The sequence below is a fragment of the Macaca nemestrina genome, chromosome 16 (genome assembly GCF_043159975.1).
Source record: "Macaca nemestrina isolate mMacNem1 chromosome 16, mMacNem.hap1, whole genome shotgun sequence".
NCBI classification, from domain to species: Eukaryota; Metazoa; Chordata; class Mammalia; order Primates; family Cercopithecidae; genus Macaca; species Macaca nemestrina.
The window spans coordinates 17,035,702-17,062,728 of NC_092140.1; the positions used below are offsets into that span (position 1 = coordinate 17,035,702).

At 37.1% G+C, this 27,027-nt stretch overlaps 1 protein-coding gene and 1 long non-coding RNA gene across 3 annotated transcripts in view; both read right to left on the reverse strand.

Moving 5' to 3' along the window:
* Positions 1-27,027, reverse strand: part of LOC105477531 (heparan sulfate 6-O-sulfotransferase 3) — a 759,454-nt gene that overhangs the window by 185,882 nt on the left and 546,545 nt on the right. The gene's annotated exons all lie outside the window — the stretch shown is intronic.
* The window catches only part of LOC105477489 (uncharacterized), a 199,670-nt gene that overhangs the window by 148,990 nt on the left and 23,653 nt on the right, over positions 1-27,027 (reverse strand). The window contains exon 3 of one of the 2 annotated variants that reach the window (XR_011614658.1): positions 11,221-16,147. The exons of the other annotated variant lie outside the window; for it this stretch is intronic. This is a non-coding gene — a long non-coding RNA (uncharacterized lncRNA). Of the gene's footprint in view, positions 1-11,220; positions 16,148-27,027 lie in introns of those variants that run through there. 2 annotated transcript variants of the gene reach the window in all.

A 27,027-nucleotide genomic window follows, 5' to 3' on the forward strand; every position in this document is an offset into this window, starting at 1 on the left:
GATTCTAAAGCTTCAACTATTGACTAGACCAAGCAGAAGAAGAAATTTCAAGCTTGAAGACAGGTCTTTTGAATTAACCCAGTCAGACAGAAATGGAATAATAAAAAAAATGGACAAAGGCGTCAAGAAATTTGAGAGTATGTAAAGTGATGAAACCAATGAGTCATGGGCATTCCTGAGACAGAAGAAGAAAAAGTAAAAAGTCTGGAAAGCCTATCTGAGAAAATAATTCAGGAAAATGTCCGTAGGCTTGCTGGAGACGTAGACATCCACACACAAGAGACTCAGAGCACTTGAAAGATAGTTTCCAAGATGAACATCAGCAAGGCATACAGTTATCAGGCTACTCAAAGTCAATGTAAAGGAAAAAATCCTAAAATCAGCAAGAGAGAAGCATCAAATTATCTATAAAGGAAATACTACCAGTCATAAAAGTACACTTCTTAGCAGAAAATTTAGAAGCCAGAAGGAATTGTCATGCTATTTTCAATATTCCTGAAGAAAAGAACTGCCAGACAATAATTTTGTATCCTGCTAAACTAAGCTTCAAAAATAAAAGATAAATAAAGTCTTTCCCAGACAAGCAAACACTAAGGGAATTCATCACCAATAGACTGGACCTATAAGGAATGCTATAGGCATTCTAAACATGGGAAAGAATGGGCAAAACTCACCATCATAAAAACAAATGAAAGTAAAAATCTCACAGGTCTTATAAAGCAAACACACATTTATGACTATGAAGCAACTAATGATTAATATCATGACAGAAACAAAACCTCACATGTCAATATTAACCATGAAGATAAATAAACTAATGCTCTACTTAAAAGATGTAGACTGGCAGAATAAATTAAAAAACTGTACCATATACTGCCTTCAAGAAACCTACCTAATGGGTGAAGACATTCACGGACTCAAAGTAAAATGTCGGAAAAAGAAAACCAAGCAGGAGTAGCTACACTTACATCAGATAAGACAAACTTTAAATCAATAACTGTTAAAAAAAGACAATAAAGGAATGAATTCAACAAGAAGATGTATCATCAAAATATATACACCCAATACTGGAGCACCCACATTCATAAACCAAGATGCTACTAGACCTAAGAAAGGAGATAAATCAAAATACAATAATGGTGGGGGACTTCAAAACACCACCAACAGCACTAGGTAGATCTTCAAGACAGATAATCAAAATCAAAATCCCATGATAGGCCATCTGCAAGTTGAGGAGCAAGGAAGACAGTAGTGGTTCAGTTCGAGTCCCAAAACCTCAAAAGTAGGGAAGCCAACAGTGCAGCCTTCAGTCTGTGACCAAAGGCCCAAGATCCCCAGAAAATCCACTAGTATAAGTCCATGAGCCCAGAAGCCAAAGAACTTGGAGTTCGAGGGCAGGAAATACCCAACACAAGAGAAAGACAAAGGCCGGAAAACTCAGCAAGTCTGCTTCTTCCACCTTCTTCCAACTTCTTCTACCTGCTTGTTCTAGACACACTGGCAGCCACGTTGTGGGTGGGTCTCCCTGAGGGTGGGTCTTCCTCTCCCATTCCACTGACCCAAATGTCAGTCTCTTCTGGAAACTCCCAGAAACACCAAGATGCACCCAGAAACAATACTTTGCATCCTTCAATCCAATCAACTTGCCACTTAATATTAACCATCATGGTTTCTAATATTTATTATCTTAAGATTCTTGTTTGATATTAATATAATTCTTTGAGTTATATTAATATTATAGTTATTGTTTCATGAAGCAAAAATCATTGCCAAGTCCAATGTCATGGAGCTTTCACCCTATGTTTCCTTTTAGGAGTTTTACAGATTTAGATCTTAAGTTTAAGTCCTTAATCTATTTTGAGTTGATTTTTATATATGGTATAAGATAATGGTCAAATTCCACTCTTTTCCACAAGAATATGCAGTTTTCCAAACACCATTTGTTGAAAAGACTGTCCTTTCCTCATTGTGTATGAATAAATATTGGCTAATATGATTTTACGTTTGTCAAACTTCTACTATTTATTTGTAACAAAATATGTTTTGTATAATAATTTGTAATTTTCAAAGTGCTCCTGTGCCCTTTAATATGTTTTATTTTTAAAATAGTCCTGGGAGGCAGGTGTTATTGTACTGAAATTATAGCTGAGAATTATTCTCTACAGTTAATAAGTGGTAGACTCTTGATAGAAATTCAGTTCTTCTGATACTGTATTAATGCATTTCACACTATACAATACAGGTTTTCTTCATTAAAATTTTAATTGTCTTGTTATTCCTACAGCTTTGGTTTGAAATGAGGGTGCATTATGATTCAGTGTACTTAATAAAAAAACAAATTTAATCATTGAGTTCACAAGCCTTAAAGGATTAAGTAAATATTAGTGCATCTATAAATCAAATCCCATCTATCAATTAAAAGTGGCATTATGTTGAATGTTTACTGTCATGAAAATATAACCCTAATGTAGAAAGTGGGAAAAAGTTACAAAACACATCTTTTGTAAGTTTTAACCAATATATAAACTTTTCTGTTTATGTATCAACAGAAGAGATAGTCCAGAAATAGAGGTACACACATGTAGTCAGTTGATTTGTGACAAAGTTGCCTCTAAAATTCAGTAGAAAAGGAATTTGTTTTCCATAAATGGTTCTGGAGCAATTAGATACCTATATGAGACAAAAAAAAATGAAGATTGCCCCATTATTTCATACCATATTTTAAAAATTAATGTGAGATGGATGATGAATCAAAATTTGAAGAAAAACAATAAAAACTATTATAGTAGAAAACATATATCTTCATACCTTAGGACAGAAATCTGTTTCTTCATTAATAGAGCAAAAAAATGCAAAAAAGAAAAGTGATAAATTTTAAATTTAAGAAGTAATTTATTAAAATATACCATGAGGAGACTGAAAAAAAATCAAGAGAGAAGATATTAATAATCATAACACACATATCTAACAAAGAGCTTATATATAGGCTATCTCAAGATTTCCCATAACCTAATAAGAAAAAGGCAAATGAAACTATTTTTAAAACTGAACAAAAGATTTAAAGACACTCTGCAACAGAAAATATCCAAAGGACAAATCAGCAAATATCAATGTAATCAATCATCAGTGAAATGCAAATTAAATTAACCACCCAAAACCATTACATTCTCTATAGAATAGCTAAATCCAAAAAGCTGACAATGCCACTTGTTGGCCATAATGCAGAGTAACTGGACCATTCATATCTTGCTAAAGGAAGAATAAACTGTTGCATCAACTTCATAGAACTGTCATTTTCTATTTAAGCTACATATATTTTTCCTCCATGATACAGCAATCAACACTGCTAAGCATAAAGCCGAGGTAAAAGAGTTCATATAGGCTAGGCACAGAGGCTCATGCCTGTAATCCCAGCACTTTGGGAGTCAGAGGTGGTGGATCAATTGAGGTCAGGAGTTTGAGACCAGCCTGATAAATATGGTGAAACTCCATCTCTACTAAAAATACAAGAAAAATTAGCCAGGTGTGGTGGTGCATGCCTGTAATCCCAGCTACTTGGGAGGCTGAGGCATGAGAACTGCTTGAATCCAGGAGGCAGAGGTTGCAGTGAGCCAAGATCATGCCATTGCACTCCAGTCTCAGCAACAAAAGTGAAACTCCATCTTAAAAAATAAAAAATAAAAAATAAATAATAAAAGAGTTCACATAACTGCCATACAAAAACATTCATAACAGCCTTATTCATAACATCCAGAAACTGGAAACAACCCAAATAATGATCAATAGAAGAAAGATAAGGCTGGGCATGGTGGCTCACGCCTGCAATCCCAGCACTTTAGGAGGCCGAGACAGGCAGACATTTTGAGATCAGGAGTTTGAGACCATCCTGACCAACATGGTGAAACCCCATCTCTACTAAAAATACAAAAAAAAATCTAGCCAGATGTGGAGATGCATGCCTGTAGTCCCAGCTACTCGGGAGGCTGAGGCAGAAGAATCACTTAAACCCAGGAGGCGGAGGTTGCAGTGAGCTGAGATCGTGCCACTGCACTCCAGCTTGGGCAACAGAGCCATCCCAAAAAGAAAAAAAAAAGAAGGAAGAGGAAGAAGGAAGAAGGAAGAAGGAAGAAGGAAGAAGAAGAAGAAGAACAAGGAGGAGGAGGAGGAGGAGGAGGAGGAGAAGGAGGAGGAGACATTGTGGCATACAACAGAAGAGCATATAGCAATAAAAAAATTAACAAGCTAATAATACATGTAACAATGTGAATAAATCTCACAGACATTATGTTGAGAATCCAGACACACAAAAGTTCAGACGATATGATTCCATTTATGTCAACATTAAGAACAGGCAAAACAAACAAGTCATGGCAGAAATCAAAAATCATCTCCACGGGGAAGAGGTGCAACAGAACTTTCTGGAATGCCAGAATTGTTCTAGATTTTGATGTGACAGTTACATATAACTGCCAAGTCAAGTGTTGCTTCAGTTTCATTGTGCATTGTCATGATCAATGTCTCATAACTGTTATGGGAGGACTGAAGCCTGACTTCAGCTACTAGCTATGGTGTGCTGCCTTGTCTTCACCATTGTCTGGGTGGTAATTTCAAACACTGAATTTCCACTGGATAAAACAAGTTTTGGAACAATCTTCCATCCCCTCTCCCTTCATCTGTTTCTCCATGTCTGCTGCCATGTAAGATTCTGTAAGATTTCACTGGGTATTTCTGGTATTAGCATGTCCACAGTCAAGAATTCTTTACAAAAGCTCTTCTGAAAAAGCCACCAATGGCATGTGTAGACCATGATCACGCACAGCAAAGCATTTTAAACCTAAAACTTTTCATTTGAAACAATAATTGACAGGACATTGTGTTCTGATCTTAAAGCATTTGTTTGTTTGTTTGTTTTGAGACAAGATCTTGCTCTGTTGCTCAGGCTGGAGTGCAGTGAAATGATCTCAGCTCACTGTATCCTTGACCTCCCAGGTTCAAGCTATCCTCCCACTTCAGCCTCCCAAGTAGCTAGGACCACAGGCATGTGCCACCTCCCTACATTGCCCAGCCTGGTCTCAAACTCTTGGGCTCAAGTGATCTTCCCACTGCAGCCTCCTAAAGTGCTGAGGTTATAGATGTGAGCCACTGTTCCTGGTCTTAAAGCATCTTAAAGGTGAATGAGTTCCAGGTTGGTAAGACAATATCTTTTTTCTTTTAAAAAGTTTTCCTCGTTATTTTGATAATTTTGCTTTGCAATAAATAAAAATCAGGAAAGAATACATCTCTGTTTGTGCTGAATAAATATTAAGGATGGTTGGGTTCTACTTTGATTATTTTCTGCTTTGCCATTTGAGGTACCTCCCAGGTGTGGCAGGGTAAGATACATGTGTACATGTACATTCTTATTCTCTCTCTCACACGCACGCTTGCACACACACACACGCACCCACACACACCAGAAAAGCCAGAGTGATCCATCTGGCCATAACACATTCAGGTTTTAACAAACTGCATCTGACTGTGACACATTCCAAACATGGCTTTAGAGCAAGCATAAGATCATTTTGTATATAATTTCGTCAACCCAGTCAGTTTGCTATGAAATGTAAGGTTTAGAACTTGCCTAAAGCTTGGAGCTCAGGAGCATCAGCCTTGGTTTCTCAGAATAGCCAATTCATTGAAGGATTCCACCAAGATTCCTATGCCATCATTTTTGCCACTCCTTCCTCCATTCCACTACAGAAGAGCTCAGAGCTGCGCTGTCCAGAGGCAGAAAAGTTCACGTGACCCTGGTCTTGAGCACAAAGCCTTGGCACTAAACATATTTCTTCCATACCAACATATTTTGTTTCCATCATCTCTTTAGTTTCCTGGCCTTTATTCTACTTTCAAAGTGAGCAGAAGTTTAAAATGTGGTCAGAATTAGTTCCAACAATGGATTTCTGTCATATCTTTTGGAACATGAGTTTACTATCTAACAACTTCTAGATCTGAACTTTTGATTTGTGACAGAAATAAAATTAGGCTTCCCTTAATGGAAAAAAGGGTATGTAACATAACTGGAATCTCATAAAGATACATAACTTGTAAATCATCTGCAAAATCATGGATGGACAGCATTATTGGAGAGCAAATTATTAAATTGCTTTAGTGTTCTCCTCTGCTCAATTCAGCATATAACTTTAGACCTGGAATCTAGAGTCATTGCTCTAATTTATTTTGCTTGCATTTTACAAATACTACATTAGTTATTTTTAATAATACTTCTTCAAAGGTAGTCCAAAGATAATCTTTGTAATTCTCTTAGGTGATGAATGAAGGCACAGAAATGTTAGTCTAAATTGGAAGCTCTTGAGGGGATTATATCAATTGGTTTGTTTTATACATTATCTAACTTCTTCTTTTCAAGCACATATACTGAATTATAATTTTGGTAATCATAATAACAATGAAACTGAGTGACATCTTTTACTATCCTGAATTACACCCAGCCTTCATTCTTGAGATGCACAATCTCCTTTCAGAAAGAAGTGGAACCCTGAGAAGTTTGATAGAAGATTGACAAGTAAATAAGATTAGGAGAAAGAGCTCTTCTCTCTGCAATAGTGTTACCTGTCTCTCCTTTCCCAGCCAACCTCACCCAATTCCCAGAAACAAAATATATACCCGGTTAGTATGGAAGGGACAAGATCAGTAGGAACTTGGTGACTTCTTTTCATTCTTTATCCACAGTACGCTTTTCCTCAGCACTAAACATTAGTGATTTTTGTCAACAAAAAATCAGAATTTTTATTTCCTAGAGATGGCTCATTATAGATATATCAGAGGCTTCAAAAAATCTGATAAATAGAAGAATGAGTTATATTATACAGGCTTCCAAGAAGACCGTAACTATTTTAGGATAGATACAAATGAAAAGACCTAAATGATAATCAGCAATCCTCCATTTGACAACTCCATTCACAAGTTTTGAGTAAAAGTTCAAAAGGATGATAATTTTTCTATTGCATTCCCCTGCCTGGAAATATGTAATAATCCTTTGCATTCCAGCACTTTGGTAATCCCCATTGAACTAGACTCTGAAGCACACTTCTAACACATCAGAAATGTCCCCAGATTTACTCTCCTTAAGGAAAGTTGACAGGTGACTGTCCGGGGTTCACCATCACTCTAGTCCTTGTCATCATGAGTGTGTTAGATTGAGAAGTTCGGTTGAGCTGAAAAGCATAAAATAAGAAACTAAGATGCCCATTTTGCTCTCCCCTGACAGATATTGGCAGAAAGAAAAAATAAACTTAACAATGCCCTAAGGGCTCAGGTGATCTTTTTCCTTCACTTATAAACAGCTTAAAAATAAGGAAAATCGCTGGTGAGCCAGCCAAGACAGCCAAGAAGTTCCTTCTGCAAAATCTTATAATGTAAACTCTTCAGGGGAAAAATTGGCACTGCCCTTGTCAAGATAAATAACCACCTCAGACACATTAACTCCAGGCTCTTTTCTAATAGTGATGGCTTAAGAAGCAGGCGCATCTAGAATGTGTAAAAATAATACAGATATGGTGTGTGTTCTTAAACTAATGATTAAAAATGAGCCAGAGAGAGTCTGCTTCACTATAGACATCTTTTGTTTCAATCAGGGTATTTATTTTTTATAAGCAGTACTTTAAAAAAAATTAAAAATATTTCATATATTTCCTCATATTCAGCCTGTGTTTCTTTGGCACAGAACGGAAGACGAGAATCAAATACAAGAACAAAGCTAGAGGCATCATGCTACCTGACTTCAAACTATACTACAAAGCTACAGTAACAAAAGCAGCACAGTACTGGTACCAAAACAGAGACATAGACCATGGGAACAGAACAGAGGCCTCAGAAATAATGCCACACATCTACAACCATCTGAGCTTTGACAAACCTGACAAAAACAAGCAATAGGGAAAGGATTCCCTATTTAATAAATGGTGTTGGGAAAACTGGATAGCCATATGCAGAAAACAGAAACTGGACTGCTTCCTTATACCTTATGCACAAATTAACTCAAGATGGATTAAAGACTTAAATGTAAGACCTAAAACCATAAAAACTCTAGAAGAAAACCTAGGCAATACCATTCAGGACATAGGCATGGACAAAGACTTCATGACTAAAACACCAAAAGCAATGCCAACAAAAGCCAAAATTGACAAACGGGATCTAACTAAACTAAAGAGCTTCTTCACAGCAAAAGAAACTATCATCAGAGTGAACAGGCAACCTACACAATGGGAGAAAAATTTTGCAATCTATCCATCTGACAAAGGGCTAACAGCCAGAATCTACAAGGAACTTAAACATATTTACAAGTAAAAAACAACCCCATTAAAAAGTGAGTGAAGGATATGAACAGACACTTCTCAAAAGAAGACATTTATGTGGCCAACAAACATATGATAAAAAGCTCATCATCACTGGTCATTAGAGAAATGCAAATCAAAACCACAATGACATACCATCTCACACCAGTTAGAATGGTGACCATTAAAAATTCAGGAAACAACAGATGCTGGAGAGGATGTGGAGAAATAAGAACACTTCTACACTGTTGGGAGTGTAAATTAGTTCAACCATTGTGGTAGACAGTGTGGTAATTCCTTAAGGATCTAGAACCAGAAATACCATTTGACCCAGCAATCCCACTATTGGTTCTATACCCAAAGGATTATAAATCATTCTACTACAAAGACACATGCACATGTATGTTTTTCAGCACTGTTTACAATAGCAAAGACTTAGAACCACCCCAAATGCCCATCAATGATATACTGGATAAAGAAAATGTGGCACACATACACCATGGAATACTATGTAGCCATAAAAAAATGAGTTCATGTCCTTTGCAGGGACATGGATGAAGCTGTAAACCATCATTCTCAGCAAACTAACACAAGAACAGAAAACCAAACACCACATGTTCTCACTCATAAGTGGGAGTTGAACAATGAGAACACATGGACACAAGAAGCAGAACAACATACATCAAGGCCTGTCAGTGCGTGGGGGCTAGGGGAGGGATAGCATTAGTAGAAATACCTAATGTGGATGACGGGTTGATGAGTGCAACAAACCACCATAGTACATGTATACCAATGTAACAAACCTACAACACGTTCTGCACATGTGTCCCAGAACTTAAAGTATATATATAAATATAAATATATATATATATATATACAAATATATAATCAAACACATGCCGTGAACCAACTCCTGAGGTTTTCCAATCCTCAGAAAGTCCCTCTTGGTTCAAGACTGGGCTGAATAATACAGTGAAATTCCTCTACCTTTTCTGCATCCACCTCAGAAAAGAGTTAAGCAAAAATGAGTCCCCAGACAGCGGTGACATTAAACAAAACATTTTTTTAAAATATCATTTCTATTTTCTTGGGGATCAAACAGTTAACCATCAGAGTTGGGTCATCAATTTATTGATGACTATTATGGTATGATTTGAATTTTGTGATAAAATAAAAACTTTTCTCCACTTTTCTCTGTGAGTGCTGCTTATTTTACAGTACATCTAAAGAGCTACTAAAGATGAGGTTGAAGACCCAGCACCAGCTTTTAAAATCTGAGAGTAATTATGAACCCTATTGCTAACTTCAGCAACGTTTTCAGAACACTTTCCCCTAGAGAGGTCCTCAAAGACTGGAGGCATAACTCACATCACAGACTGCCAAACACCTGGGTTGCTGAATCCAATCTCCCTTTCACAGAGACATACAAAACAATTTGTTCTGATGCACTGTACAATCAAGAACAAACAGATGAGGTGCTTTCAAATCATAGGGCTGTATATCAACAATTCAGTACAAGGTGATGATGATTATTTTAAATACCAACACCTTTTATTGTGTGTACCAAGTACATCAAAGCACAGTCATATGTTAAAGATTACAAATGAGAAAGCAAGAGGCAGGCAAACAGAAGGAAGAAGGAGTGGAGGGAAGGACATGAGGGAAATAAAGAACAAACAGAAGTAGTGAGGAAGGAAGGGAGGGAGGAAAGAAATGGAAGGAAGGAAGGAAAAGAAAAAAGGAGAGAGGAAAGGGAAGGGACTGCATAGCAAATATATATATGTATACATATACAAACACATTCATATGTGTGTATGTATACACTAGTATGCACACAGATGTGTGTTTATGTATGTGTATATATATAGCTATAGAAATTATATATAACGGTAGAGTTTTAATACAGTATTATTTAATAGAGATAGACATACATGTGTGATATATACATATCAGATAGGTAGTAGAAACAATACAGTTTATTTTATACACAGACAGATGTGTGTATACATAAACTGTATTATACAACTGTATTATATATAAGTTTAATACAACTATATATATATATACACATTTGTCATATATATATATGCCTGAGACTAAATACCAGGTATTAATACTCTATATGTCTGATATATGTCATGACTGTAACATATGGAGCCAAATCTGAATACTTCCATTCATTACACATATACTAACTGAAGACTTTTCTATTAATAAAGAATTGGACCATGTACTGTGGGGATAAAGAACCAAGGTTAGAACATGGTTCTGGAGTCCAAATGAACTTTGTTTCAGCAAGTCAAGGCATATAAATAATAAATGAAGTAATATGAAGCAAGTGTCCTGATTAGATACAACCAGATGCTGAGGGGCACTGGAGGAAGGAGGGAGTTTTATGATGTGGTCCAAGGTGGGAAGGACATAGGAAAATGTTACTTGAAGGAGATGCTTTTCAGTCATTTTAACAGCTGGAGAAGGAATCAGAGTTCTGCAAGCCAATAGGGAAATATGAGTGATGGCATGTGATGAGGAGGGTACAGCATGCTCATGGATGGCCACTTGATTCATACACCTGGAGAGCAGGGTGCATAAGGGAGCCACGCTGGGGATATCAGAGGAGGCAAGATTTTGGTGTACGTGCCCCGCTGAGTCTAGATTTGAGGATGAAGCAATCACTGGTAGGGTCACAGATTATCATGCTGGATAGAAGGCATTTTAACTAATTCCTGAAAGATAAATACAGTTTCTTTAGTCAGAAGTGGGTGAAAAAGAACATCCCAGAAAAAGAGGATAATATTAGGAAAGGAGTAGAGATAAGAACATATAATGTTGATTTAAGGAATGGATTAAGATTTAAGATAACAAAAAAAAAAAAAAAAAAAAGATTTAAGATAACAAATACTTGCTTATTTCCTGGCGTATAGTAGGAGCTCAATAAATATTTGTTGAATAAATAATTGATGATAGAAAAATTGGAAGGAAAGAATTTTCAAAATATAGGTTAGAATTAACCTTTGAATTCTAGACTAAGACGTCAGGACTTTTTCCTGTAGCCAACAGGGAGGCATTAAAGGATTTGGAAAGGAAATAACGACAAGTCAACACTAAGATCTGGAAGACGAACCTGGTATTCAGATAAAGAATGGATTAGAGAGGGGGTGTCAGAAAGAACAGGCTATTTCTGTGATGTAGTATCACAGACTAAAGTTAAAAGGAACTTAGACAATAGTAGAAATTTAATGGACAGAATGAATGGAAGGCAGTATGAACTATCTACTTGTATTATATAGTTTTACCAGACTTATCCACCCACACATAGCAGAACTTTGCAAGACAATACATATAGACCACAAGACTTTCAGGCCTACCTGTGGTCGTTGTGTGAACTTCACACTCACTCGGTTCCCCACGCGTTCACCCACATCATTCTTATATTTCAATCTTCCACCCTGCTACCTGTTTTAAGTTTCCATATGCCTCTTGAACTTAAATCAAGTTCTACTTCCTCAATTTGACATTCAGTACTCATTCTTGTACTCTTTCTGTTCTTGGTTGTTTCAGATAAACATATCCCTCATCCCAGCCTCAGCTTCTAGAGAAAAACCCCAAAAGTGACTCATTTGTTCAGAATGTACCTTATTCCTTGAGTCCCTCAGAAGAGACTCAGGAAGAAAGAATGTAGAAGAGGAATGACTTCGATAAAGAGTAGATGTAAGACAGAAATGAAAGTCAAGGATGAACTGCCTTTAAAAGGAGATCATTCATTCTTAGATATTTATAGTATCTGCTAGGTGCCAGTCACAGCTCTTCATGCTTGATATAAACCAGAGAACAAAAGGATTGGCATTCCTGTTCTGTGCAGCTTAATAGCCAGATGGGATATACATGGTAAACAATAGATATGACATATGTATAAATTATATAGTATGTTTGCAGATGTAAAATGTTATGAAAAAAGTAGAGCAGCGTATGGGGGATCAGCATTGAGAGAAGTGGGAACAGGATGCCATACTGAATAGAGTTGTCGGGGTCTGCCTTACTAGGAAAGAGAGAAGTAAGCAGAGGGTTGACAGAAGCAGGGGAATTAGCCAAGTGAGTCTTTAAGGAAGAGCATCCTGGGTAGAAAGAATAACTAACAGGAGCTTGTGAAGTTCAGCAAACAGCAAGAAAGCCGGCATAGCTACTGAAGAGTAAGCAAGAGGGAGTATGACAGGAAATAAGATCACACCAAAATCTACAGTATTTTACAGGCCATAGTAAGGACTTTGGCTTTTACACTGAGTGAAATGAGAGACACTGGAGGATTCAAGTCAGGAAGTGACATTATCTGACCTATATTTTTAAGAATTTTACTTTGAGTGTACATTGAGGAAAAACTGTAAAGGGGCAAGGATAAAAAACGGGAGACTCCTGAGGAGCTTCTACCATAATCCAAGTGGGAGATGATGATGGTCCCACTAGGATACAGTAATGAAGGTAGAAGAAGTGAACAGAATCAAGTGGTATCTTGATGGTAGAAGCAACAGGGTTTCCTCCTGAACAATTTGGATGTGAAGCATGGAACAGAGAGAGGAGTCAAGGAAAATTCAAAGGTTTTCTTTGTTTCTTTCTGAACAACTAGAGAGATGGTGATTGGCTGTGTCCCTACCCAAGTATCACCTTGAATTGTAGTTCCCATAATCCCCATGTGTCATGGGAGGGACCAGGTGGAGATAATTGAATCATGGGGTTCTCGTGATGGTGAGTTAGTTTTCACGAGATCTGATGGTTTTATAATGGGCTTCCCCACTCTTCACTCTGTACTTCTCCTTGCTGCCACCATGTGAAGAAGGACATGTTTGCTTCCCCTTCTGCCATGATTGTAAGTTTCCTGAGGTCTCCTAAGCCATGGTGAACTGTGAGTCAATTAAACGTCTTTCCTTGATAAATTACCCAGTCTCAGGTATGTCTTTATTAGCACCATGAGAACAGACTATTATAGATGGAATTGCCATAAAGTGAGATAGAAAAGACTGTGGGTGGGGCAAATCTGGGGAAAATCAGGAGTCCAGATGATCACATGTTAAGCTCAAGATGTCCAAGTGTCAATATTAAATAGGCGATCAAATATAGGGGTCTGCAAAGAGGTCTGAGATCAATATAGATAGTGGAAAGTGCTCCAATTCACAATAGCAAAGACATGGAATCAACCCAAACGCTCATCAATGATAGACATGTGGTACATATACACTGGGAAGTACTATGCAGCCATAAAAAGGAATGAGATCATGTCCTTTGCAGGGACATGGATGGAGCTGCAAGTCATTATCCTTAGCAAACTAACACAGGAACAGAAAACCAAACACCACATGATCTCACTTATAAGTGGGAGCTGAACAATGAGAACACATGGACACAGGGAGGGGAACACCGCAGACTGGGGCCTGTTGTGAGGGCATAGGAGAGGGAGTGCATCAGGATAAACAGCTAATGTATGCAGTGCTTAATACCTAGGTGATGGGCTGACAGGTACAGCAAACCACCATGGCACACGTTTACCTACGTAACAAACCTGCACATCCTGCACATGTATCCTGGAAGTTAAAATAAAATAATTAAAAAACAAGAAAGTGGAAAGTGCTCAGTATATGAACTGAAGGTAAACTCATGAGACAAGATGAAATTACCAAATAAGTAGGTATAGATCTGGCAGAGAAAAGAGTAAGACCAAGGACTGGGTCCAGAGGCACTCAAGAGATTGGGTAGAATAACACTAACATCCCAAGGGGAATAAGAGAAAATCTGAGTGTGGTGAGAGGTGGTTGGTCAGACGAACAAGTTCTATTTTAGGCAGGCATGTTATATTTGAGGTGTAACTACAAAATTCAGGTGACAGCTAGTGTTGTGCTGGTGAATATTTAACAACCAACTCCAGAGAGGGGAGTGTAATTTGTAGCATTTGCCAATTTCTCTGGCATAATACTCCATCATGGCCAATTTTGAGCTACCAACTTGAAGTCACTGCATTTAGTCACTACTGGATACATAGTGTACAAAGATCAACACTAAACTTATGAAATATATTTTGAGAAATCATTTCTAACGAGGTGTAATTAAAGCCAAGGGAAAGGGTAAAATCTCCCAAGTATATATGATAATAAAAATAAAACCAAAGGTAAGACGTAGGTAAATGTCCATATTAAAGAGTTCAGAAGATTTCCAAATGAAGAAAAAAAGGTAAGAAGCTAAATTCCAGAATGGTTTCTCAAGCTATGATCATTTTGTTACTGTTGCAAAGTATCTCTTATTTTCTTTTTTCTACATTTTCTTGTGAAATGAAAGTGTACCAGATTCAGATAAAAAAATGTTTAGCCTTTCAGAGAATGGGTACAACTTCTTCATCATATCTATAAACGGATGTCAGTTTCAACTTTTTAAGAATAATTTTTACAAACTTTCAGCTTTCCGTTAACAAAAAAGTTATTATGACATCTGTCTACTCCAACACTTACACCATGTGATTTTCTGAATGGTCAATGTGGTTTCCCAGACTTGCTAATACAAAATTTTTTGTTTGTTTGTTTAAGTCAGCTGACATTTGGTACAAGGCATTGCACTTAAACAGTCAAACAGACTGTTACCCTCACTAATACTGAAAAAAGGGCATTAGGTGCATCTAGACAATTTGCTTTTTCTTTGTGCAACTTTGTTGAAGAAGAATAAAATAAAAGAGCATGATTAATTCTCATTTATTTAGATGCAACTCATGTTGTGGATAACCAGACATGTGATATCACTTTTTAAAAAGTTCTATTTAGGTTTGGGTTACAGCATACAAATGGTAATCATATTTCTAGAATTTTCCAGAACAGTCTCATTATTCTCATAAATGTATTCATAATTGTCAAATTAAGTATTCTGATTTTTTTTTCATTTGAAAAGTATTAATACTAGCAGCAGATTTGCTTTGGGCTGAATTAAATTTAGATTCCACCCCCATTGTCTGCTGGATGGTGCAAAGAAGGCCATCTAAGAATTATTGTGGAAAAAGTAGCAAACATCTAACACACATGTTCACTGGGCCTGCACTCTTAGGGAAGCTCAGCTAGTCCTAGCTTGCTATAATAAATGCTAAATATCTTCTCAAATTGTAGTTGAATGTTCGCCCTAGATCTTAGAAGATGCTCTGAATCTAAGGAGTTCTCTGTTCCCAGTTGAAATTGTGACTTGAAAAAGGGGGAAAAGTCAGTTACTAAATTTTTCCCTGATTGAAAATCCAGTTGAAGAGAGTGAACTTCTTTCAAAAGACACAGCTCTGTCTCACATTTTGGGGTCCTTGTGCAATCTCCCCCAGGGCCCATATGTGAAATGAGAACAATACGGAGACCTGAACGTTCACATAATTGATCCACTTTCATTGGCATAAAGGGATGAGAAAGTCTCAAATTATTAACAGTCCAGTGCTTTTACAGCTCCCACCTACCATGCACTTATCACTTTCAGATTCCCTTAATCGAATTACTGAGAGCAGACCAAATGACCTTAGTTGTCCAAGCACTATTTATCACTTTTTATTTTAAATGAATTACATTTTATAACAAAATATTCTCTTAATCCATTTTCCATCTTATAGTAATTATATCCTGGTGTCCTAATTTTTCTGTGACTTTTCTTTCCAAGAAAGAATGATTCACATTCAACATAGTCAGTGACCTTGTTTGGATGACTCTGTTCACTCAGGTGACCTTGAAGCAAAAATCATAGAAGCATCAATTGGCAAGTTCACCAGCATCCAGCAAAGTATGAAAAGGGTAAGGGCTCTTCATTTCCCAGCACTGGCATTCATCATGGAAAGACACATAAAAAGAAAGGGCAAATTCCAATGACATGCATCCAATAAATTGGAGACTCTTGTCACCGTAAATGCCAATTCAGCAGTTCATAATCACAATGCATAACATGGCAATATTATTTATTTTTTAACCCTCTAAATGGAGGAGGCTTTTATTACTGGTCCTTCTGTTTCTTCCTTTGTACACTTGAAAATTCTAAGTGTTATCTGTTAGGAAATTGTCTTTCTGAGTCGACTGAATTTCATCTTGGCTATTAGTAACAACTCTTTTTTGGAATAGCATCCAATTGAAAATTATAGATTCAGAAATCTGAAAGATCTCCTAGTCCCAGGTAGACCACTGTGTAAACAGAACTAGAGGGGAAACACACTACCAAATTGTTTATAAACTATTTTCAGTACAGCAAACCCAGAACTTCCCTTAGCAATTTCCATGGCATTTCCTCCCCTTTAAGCTGCTAGAGTCCAAATTATCTTGCCTGAATCAGAGCTAACTTCAAAACAACCATTTAAGATGAGCCATCATTCCTAAGTTTATTATAGACTAAAATGGTATAGTTCAATACAAGCTATATCTTAAGACAGTGTTCATACTGTGTGCTGGAAAAAAATCAAACATATTTAATAGATATAATATGATATTATAATATCATAATATATCTTAAGATATAATATGTCTGATTTTTTTCAGACAGTATGAATCCTCTAGCCAAAGTGCTTATAATAAGGTCAAACACACTTATGGAGATTTCCGTGCATGTTCAGGCTCTCTCAAATCAATATTATATTTCACCTTGGTGGAATATATGAATTAGAACAGTGACATGGAACAGATACTAGACAAAAGGAATCATAGGTATAGGGTTAAAGTCCAGCGCTATGACTCTTATAGATCCCATTAGACAGTTACTCAGACTCTCTGGTACTTAATGTATTCATTTATAAAATTATTTCTGAAGTCATGTGATCCACTGGGTCTATGTGGCTAAAAGTAAACCAGATTAACATCAGGTTTTTTCTCTTGCTCCTCCTGAAACAAAAGAAAACAAACAAAAAACAGAGAAGACACCAAGAACACAACCGGCTTTAGTATATACCCAAGATTGTGGGTATATGATAAACTTTCCATCTTTGCAATCCTTCTCTTAAAAGCACTGTGAGAACATTTACCAGAAGTGAGAAGCACTACAGGGTTAACCCATGTTCTGATGCCAGTAACCCTCGTAGGCAATACATTTATTTAAAAAAAGTCATCAGGCCTTGGAATCTCTTCATGGTGCATATCTAGTGACCTGAGCACACATATTTGAATTAAAACAGTATTTCTAGTAAAAGACTGATCTAGTTTATAAAGCAGAATATTTCTCCCACCTAAGAAAAAATTTTCTTTGAGATCATCCTTAAAATAATTATTTAGGGAAGCATGCTATTCCTGCAGAAAGATCCACAGAGGGAAAACCAATTCCAGAGCTTTCTTTTTTGAAGCATGGTTTGTCTATTTACCATATCAAGAAGCCAACGAGAGGGTCTGACAATTTTGTTTTCTTGAGTAATATGTTCCTATGACAATTCTGATCCTAAGGTACAACTATGGGTTTCTGGTATTAATTTTCATATCCTATCTTGAGTCACAGATTGCATGTTATGAAGCCAGTCCTCACCACATTCCACCAAGAATGTTAATCAGTTTCCTAGGCTGCTTCTATTCTCTGTACTCTGCACCCCTGAGGCAGTGCCCTAATCATCTCACATGAGCCCTGGCAGATCTCCATGCCCATGGGCAATGGTGGACTCCAAACTAAGCCCACTAACAAGACTAAGGTTTACTGCTCATATAATACTATTTCAGACATTTCAAGGGCTTCCTTGCCTTAAACCATAATTTCATTTTTCTCATTGAGGCTTCATATACCTTTCAGAGAATAGGAACATGTTTTGACTTAGTACACATTTTCCTGGGAGAAGTAACATATGACCCCAAATATATATGACATAATTGATGAATGTCAAACCTTTTCCTGAAAATGGATATTAATAAGAAGCTTCACTGGCACCTGAAATGGGAAAAGTGCAGTAAAAGGAGGTGTAAGATAGAAAGTATTTTTCTTCTTTTGTGCTTCATTATCATACGCAATATGATAATAATGTTCATCTCATGAGATTGGTTAGCTAATAGATAACAATAAACAAACATCATTTACTGAGTCTTTCAATAGTGAGAAGTGGCATCAGTGGAAAATGCTGGTAAGGACATCCAAAAAGATTCTCTTTCATAAAAGCAATGAGAATATTGGCAAAAAAAAGTCAAAATCAACTTTTTTATAACTCGTCATTAACCCAAAGGCTTGCAGCAATTCAGAGAACATTTATTTTTTTCTAAAAAAAGCTAAATTTTATTAAGAAAAGTACATTGTACGCTATTTTAACTTGCCCTATTCCCATCCACCTGCTCCCTCATTTCTGAGGTAACCTTAAAAACCAACAGGCCACAATCATAATTAACACCAGCAGCCTGGGAAGCCATTTGGAGGGAGTAAAATAGGGTAAGAACCCCTTCAAAGCCCTATTTCCAGATAATTATTCATTATTTGGCCTGTCCAATGTTTCCCTGGAAGACTCCACTCACAGGGCTGTTGGTACTTGACCTGATGTGAAGCTCACCCAGTGAACTTCACAAAAAGCTCACCCAATGAGCTTTCACAAAAAGGCTTTAAAAAGCCTTTTTAAAAAACCTTTTTGTGCGCACACACACACAAATCAGAAGCAATTGCTTAAATTTCAACTATGACCTGAAGCAGTGGATAACAGTTGAAAAAAAATAGCAAAATGGCATATGTAAATCCCACCTTATCAGTAATTACATTAAATATAAATGGGGTGAATGTTTCAATTAAGAGGCAGAGATTTCTTCATGGATGATATGATTCTATATCTATAAAACCCTAAAGATTTCACCAGAAGGCTCCTGGCTCTGATAAATAACTCCAGTACAAAAAAATCAGTATTAAAAAATCAAAGTCCAAAAATCAGTAGCATTTCTATACAGCAATACAGTTCAAGCTGAGAGCCAAAACAAGAACACAATCCCAATTACAAAAGCAACAACAAAAAAAAGTATCTAGGAATACATCTAACCAAAGAGGTGAACGATCTCTGCAAAAAGAAATTTAAAACACTGATGTAATAAAATCATAAATGGTACAAACAAATGGAAATCCATTTGTCATACTGCCCAAAGCAGTGTACAGAATCAATGCTATCTTATCGAGCTACCCAGATTATTTCACACATAACTAGCAAAAAAACTATTCTAAAATTCATATAGAACCAAAAAGGAGCCTGAATAGCCAAAGCAATCCTAAGCAAAACAAAGCCAGAGGCATCACATTACCTGACTTCAAACTATACTGTAAGGCTGCAGTAACCAAAACATCATGGTACCAGTATAAAAACAGACACACAGACTACTGGAACAGAACAGAGAATCTGGAAATAAAATTATACACCTATACCCATCTAAATCTTCAACAAAGTCAATAAAAAAGGAAAAAAGACTCTCTATTCCATAAATGGTGCTGGGATAGCTGGCTAGTTATATGTAGAAAAATAAAACTAGGCCCCTACCTATAATCATATACAGAAGGTTACTCAAAATGAATGAAAAATGTTCATGTAAGAGCTCGAACTATAAGAATCCTAGAAGAAAAACTAGGAAATACCATTCTGGCCATGGGCCTTGGGAAAGAATTTATGACCAAGTCCTCAAAAGCAATTGCAACAAAACCAAAATTTGACAGTGGGACCTAATTAAAGAGCTGCACAGCAAAATAAACTATAATAAACAGACATCCTATAGAATGGGAAAAAATATTCACCAACTATGCATCTGACAGAGGTCTAATATCCAGAATCTATAAGGAACTTAAATAATCGAGCAAGCAAAAACCAAGTAACTCCATTAAAAATGGACAAAAGACATGTGCAAACACTTCGCAAAAGAAGACATACAAGCAGTCAACAAACATGAAAAAATGCTCATCATCACTAATCATCAGAGAAATGTAAACCAAAACCACAAGAAGATACTATCTCACACCAATCAGAATGGCTATCATTAAAAAATCAAAAAATAACATGCTGGTGAGGCTACAGAGAAAAGGGAACACTAATACGCTGTTGATGGGAATGTAAATTAGTTCAGCCACTGTGGAAAGCAGTTTGGAAATTTCTCAAAGAACTTAAAACACAACTCCCATGGTACCCAGCAATCCCATTACTGAGTATATACCCTCCTCTACACAAAATAAATCATTCTACCAAAAGGACACATGCATGTGTATGTCCACTGCAGCGCTATTCAAAATAGCAGACATGGAATCAACCTAGATGCAATCAACAGTGGGCTGGATAAAGAAAATGTGGTACATTTACGTCATGGAATACTAAAACTACACAGCCATAAGAAATGAATGAAATCATGTCCTTTGCAGCAACATGAATGCAGCTGGTGGCCGTTATCCTAATCAAATTAACACAGGAACAGGAAACCAAATACCAAATACCACATGTTCTCACTTATAATACAGAGTGAAACAATGGGAATTCAAAGACATAAAGACAGCTACAATAGAAACTAAGGACTATTGTTGGGGGAGGATAGAAAGGGAGGAAGGGTTGATAAAGTAACTATTGTATACTATACTCAGTACCTGGGTGACAGGATTAATCATACCCCAAACCTCAGCATCACACAATATATCCAAATAACAAAACTGCACATGTATCCCTTGAATCTAAAATAAAAGTTGAAAACATTTTTTTAAAAAATCTCTTTTGAGTTTACATTTAAAAGTTTAATAGATGTATTATTATTTTTTAAGAGGCAGATTTTAGCAGAATGGATTTAAAAATATAATCCCATTACATGCTTTTAAAAGAGACACACTTTGAAAGACACAAATAGGTTGGAAGTAAAAGAACACAATGATATGTATCATGCAAATAGCAACAAAAATAGAACCTGGGTGGTTATACTAACATCACACAAAATGGACTATAAAAGAAAAATCATTACTAGAAACAAGTAAGGACATTTTATACTGATAAAAGTGTCCAATTCATTAGAAATTATAGCAATTTTAAACATATATGCACCTAACAAGAGTCTCAAAATACATGTAACAAAAACTCAAAATTTAAGGGAGAAACAGAAATTCTAACAATAATAGTCGGGAACTTTAATAACCCACTTTCAATAATAGATAAAACAGAAATCTTGAACAACTCTACAAACCAACTGGACCTAACAGGAATCTGTTGAAGACTCCCCTCAACAGATGACTACATGTTCTTCTCAAGTGCACATGGCACACTCTCCATATAGACCATATGTTAGGCCATAAAACAAGTCTCAGTGATTTTAAATGCATATTGCTAAAACTGAATGAATTAAAACTCAATGGTTGGGAAATCTTTTAAGTTCTTAGTGTATCTTATTCACAGGATGATTATTCATGTATTCATCTGTTCTCATACTGCTGTAAGAACATACCCAAGATGGAGTAATTTATTTTTAAAAAACAGGTTTAATTGATTCATAGTTCCACAGGGCTGGGGAGGCATCAGGAAACTTACAATCATAGTGGAAGGGGAAGCAAACATGTCCTTCTTCAAATAATGGTAGGAAGGAGAAGTGCCAAGCAAAAGGGGAAAAAAGCCCCCTATAAAACCATCAGATCTCATGAGAACTCACTGTCACAAGAACAGCAGCATAGGGGTAACTGCCCCACAATTCAATTACCTCCACCTGGTCCCTCCCATGACATGTGGAGATTATAGGAACTATAGTTCAAGATGACATCTGGGTGGAGACACAGCCAAGCCATATCAATCTACTCATTACAGATGAAGAAATTGCAGTGGAGAGGTTGTGTAACTTGCCTAAGATTAACCAATTAATAAGAAGCAAATATGTAGGCAAAACTTAAATTCCTTTTAATGTCTGAGTTCTCAATTTAAATATTACCTCATTTGAGATATTCTCCACCCAATATATAAAAAGTCCCTACTGTAATTCTATCTCACAGCATCCTACTCTCTTATTTCATAGGACTTTTTACAGTGTGGAATTATATATTTCTGGTACTGAAGATAGGTAAGTAGGTAAGATAAGTAGCGTAAGCAACTCATCATGATTTGCCTGAGACTTTCCCAGGATTGACACTAAAAGTTCCAAGTAGCGGGAATCCTCTCTGTCCAGGGAGAATCAAGGCGGTTGGTCATACCAAGGAATAAACAAGCTACAAGTGTTTCTTCATGATGTCTAGGTGTTTTCTCCAGAAATGAAAAGAGCTATCACCCAAGAGATAAGAATGCTATAGCTGACCATCTCCCTCAACAGCCCTAAGTGGCTTCTAAACCAGAGGAGTGTATCTGAATCAACCCATTACAAGGAACCCTTCTCAGGCACCATGGAAACACCATGTGGAAGCAAAACAAAGACAAAATTTTAACGTGGGCTTTAAATAAAAAGAACAACTCTGCAAGAAGGCATTACCATTTGGAAAGGAAGAAAGTATGTATTATTGGGTTTTTTATACTTGTTTACTCTGTTTCCTCCATTTTTGTTCATCATGAATATACAGCATCTAATAAATTCCTGATACCTGGAGAGTATTCAATAAATACTTGTTGAACCAATTACCTTGTAACTTCTAAGGCCTTATCATCTGTCACCTGCCTTGTTCATCTCTTGCCTTAATACTAATACAAGCCAGTGGGATGAACTATTTGTTACATCTCAGCTATGATGGTATCTCAATTTATCAGTAGAACAAGGTTTTGAGGTAAGTATCTCCATTTTCCAGATGAAAAAACTAAACATAAGAGAGATTAAATAACTTTGTCAAGACCTCAAAATTAATCTCGAAACTACATATGTGTGCTGTATTTTTCTCAACTCTAACATCCTGATAGCATGAAATCTTTCTGTACTCACACAGTGTAGAGCACAAAGTATCAGGCACTTAACAAATAAATGCTCCTTACATAGACACATTTCCACTCCTGCTCCCAATATTGTTTATCATACCAATGTGGTAAGGTAAATATTTTTCCTATCTTGCATAAAGGTAGTCTCAGCTGGGCCTCTCTCCAACTAACAAAGTTCAAATTAACACAGAGTTATATAATGATCTTTGAATTCATCAAGCACCAGCAAATTTTAAGTACATAAATAATATATCTTAACATCCCTAAGTTTTTTCTTCTTCTATTAATAATTTCTAGGATGAAATTAAGGAAAACAGTTGTAATCTTTTTTTAAAATTTAAATTTTATTTTTGTTTATAACCTGTGGTTCTAAAACCTCTCTTTTTTCCTTTTTAAAAGGAATCCTCAAGGTGTACATGCATGATATTTAAATTAAACTCCCTAAAGCTGAATATGACTTATCTTCAAACAGCAGAATGGAAAGGAATAGAGCAGAAATCTACAAATATATATAAATTCATAACTAGCTTCTACTGAACTCCTGCCCTCGTCAACTCATTTAAAACACAATTTTCCAAATGCCACTGCTTTCTGTGATTCTAGGGAGGGGAAGAGAGTGCTTTTATTTCATTAGATTTATGTCAATTCCATTCTGAGTTTCTAGCAATAGGGACTCCTGGAAAAATATGTCAAGCTTCCTTTCGGAGCTGGGCCGCTGTTAACTCTGGCACCACAAAGCACCAAGAGTAAATAAAATGACTCATGTTGTGCTCTAGACCCAAGGGAGCCTGTGAGATAGGACGAGAAATCAGCTGAATTGCCCAGACCCTACTTTCAATGGCATGCTGCTCTTTTCTCTATAGTCAGAGCTACAGCCATGGCCAAATTGCACACTTGGAGCCAAATTCTCCCCTCAGCTCTGTGTGGGCAACTTCATCCAAAGTCAGTAGGTATGAAGTGCAGACATAAAAGTGATGTTAGGCAATAGCACTATTTAGTTCTCTTATCAGCCACATACTTACTATTTAGTAAGTGCCTTTCTACAAATTTCTGTACGAATGTGAGCCTGTTTGCCATTATCAGATGGTAGTGCTTGCTGTATGATTTCCTCACTTTTTAAAGCTTTTTGTGTTTTGCCAGTCAGAAGCACATTTTGCAAGTCCCTGGCAGACGCAAATGTACCCTCACTTCTTGGCTTATACACTTGCAGAAGCCAGATGAAAGAAATGGCTCCCAGAGAAAGCTCTGGATTTCATCGAATTGTCGATGAAGTAATCTGTGCCTCTGCAGTCAGGTTTTTAAGGGATTGTGTTTCTTTAACTGGGTAAGTGAAGAAAAGAGCTGACGGTTTACATTATTTGAGTAGAATTTTCTGATCCTTTCTTCTGCTTTCTTCCCACAGGCTGAGTTGGTGCTTTCTATACCCTGTGTGAAGTAGCATATATCAAGTTCATGTAGGGTTAAAAGTTACCAGGTACATACGTCTCCAACATCCAGTGTGGGCTCCCAGAGGCAGGGCCAATACAGTGTTTATCACTCAATTTCTGGCATATAGCAAGGGGTCTAGCAGTTCAGGTCAAGAAACACTTGTTATCTACCTATTCTGTATGGAGTACTGCAACTCCTTAATGGAGAAGATGAGGTTGCATACTTTTTCTCTTGGCAAACATAGACTCTAGTCAGAACACAGACGCATAAGCATAATATTTGTATACAATGTGATTAGAGGTTACATACAGCTATGCCCAGGGTGCTAAAGGGAACACAGCAAGATGGGTTTGTAACTCCTGGTGGTGCAGTCAGGAAGACTATTGTGAGAAGACTGTCAGAACTAAGACTGAAAAAGAAATAGGCATTAAGTCAAGAGTTAGTGAAGAGGGGAGTGGGTTCCAGGCAGGGGCAGCGGCATAAGCTAAGGTAGAAGGGCATGGAATAGCAGAAATGAGCAGGAACTTCCAAGCAGTTTACCCTGCAAATTTCAAGGGCTAGGCTGGGACCAGCAGGACATCAGGGCTTGAGAGGTAGGCAGTGTCCAGGCAAATAAGCACTTAAGAAAAACAAAAAACTTAATCTTATGAAAAAGATGAACATTGAAAGAGTTTAATCCTAAGGGAAACAGACTCATATCTGTGTTTTTAATAGTTTGAACTGGGAACATATAAAAGGGAGTAAGTTTTATTTGTGCAAGACTGAAAACAGGGAACCCAACTGAGAAGCAATTTTAATAATCTTGATGAGAGACCATGGGAGCCTCTATTAGGGCAGTGTTAATTAGGACTGAGAGTAAGGTGATGCAAGAAATGCCACATCAAGAACAGGCAGAATGGGAGCGACATTGTCCTTGGTTAGACATGGGAAGTGAGTGGCTTGAAGTACTCCCTGGGCCTTGGGATATGTGAGTCTGAAACTCAGTGAAGAGTCAGAGATTAAGATTAAACCTCATGACTCAAACTTATAGGAGTAGAAACAATCCTTGGGAGTAGATGAAATTTTCCATGGATAACTCATTGAAAGAGAGAAGCAGTAGTCGAGAATCTCTGGGAACAGACACCACTTAGCGGGTGAGCTGGGAAGCAGGCACCTCTGCAAATGATGAGAATACATTTCAGAGACACACGTGAGACAGGATGAGAGTTCCCGGAGGCTCAGTAGCAAAGATTTTCACAGAAAAGGCAGGAAAGAGTGTTAATGCCACATTGCGGTAGAGTGAAGCCAATGTAGAGTAGTATCTAATCTTTTTGGTAATAAGCAAGCCTTCAAAAACGCTTCTAGTAGCAAAGACACTCATACTGAGTGTTTGCTAAATATATAAATGAATGAATGAAGGAGACTAACTTTCCTCTGACCCTGTCACCTTAGGATGTGAAGAGTAAGGCTTTATTTGTTGGACAAAGGTTGAGTTTCAAAGGAACACAAACCTCTACACTTACAAGTCCTTATTTAGTACTGGTGACACAAAACAAGCCATTCCAATGTGAGCTTTTTCGTACTGACTTCTCCACACCTCCTTGCTGTGCATTATCAGCAATAACAGATGGGGTAAGCGCTGAAGTGCACATGCAGAAGCCAGGGACATGCTCTCTTCTCACTTGTCACAAGTAGGACCCATTGCTCAGTTCGGCTGCTATAATAAAAGATCATAGATGGGGTGGCTTAAAAACAACAGACATCTGTTTCTCACAGTTCTTGCGGGTGGAAGTCCCAGCTCAGGGAGGCAGCATGGCTGGGTTCTGGTGAGGGCCCTCTTCCAGGCTGCAGATGGCTGCCTCCTCATATCCTCACAGAGCAGAAAGAGAGTTAGAGAGCTCTCTGGAGTCTGCTTATTAAGAGCACCAATCCTATTCATGAGAACCTCATCCTCATGACCTAATCACTTCCCAAAGGCCCCACCTCCAAATGTCACATTGGGAATCAGACATCAACGTATGACTCTAGGCTGAGGGGTGAACACAAATATTCAATCCATAACATCAACTTCCACATTTACATGTATATTTGAGGTAACAGGTAGCCAACAAGAATACTGATGAACATTGGAAACATCAAGACTTATTACTAAACCTCTACAAGGTCAGAGTTTTAATACCAGTTCCTTCACTGTGCTCAGTGCCTACGGCTGAGTCCATTACGCCTCTGGGTCTTAATTCTCTTATCTTATAATTGAAATAATAGACTAATGGACTTTAAAATTTTATTCCACTAAAATTCTTATAGTCTTCTACTGCATTCACTTAATCAGTGCTCAAGAAATATCTCAGTCCCCAACTCATCTTTCTGTGACTAAAAATTTTATTCTTTCACAGGCAGAACTGTGTGCTGTGTGTTCCCAAAACAAGCTGAGACTTATTTTGCTTTCTGCAGTTGCTCTTCGTT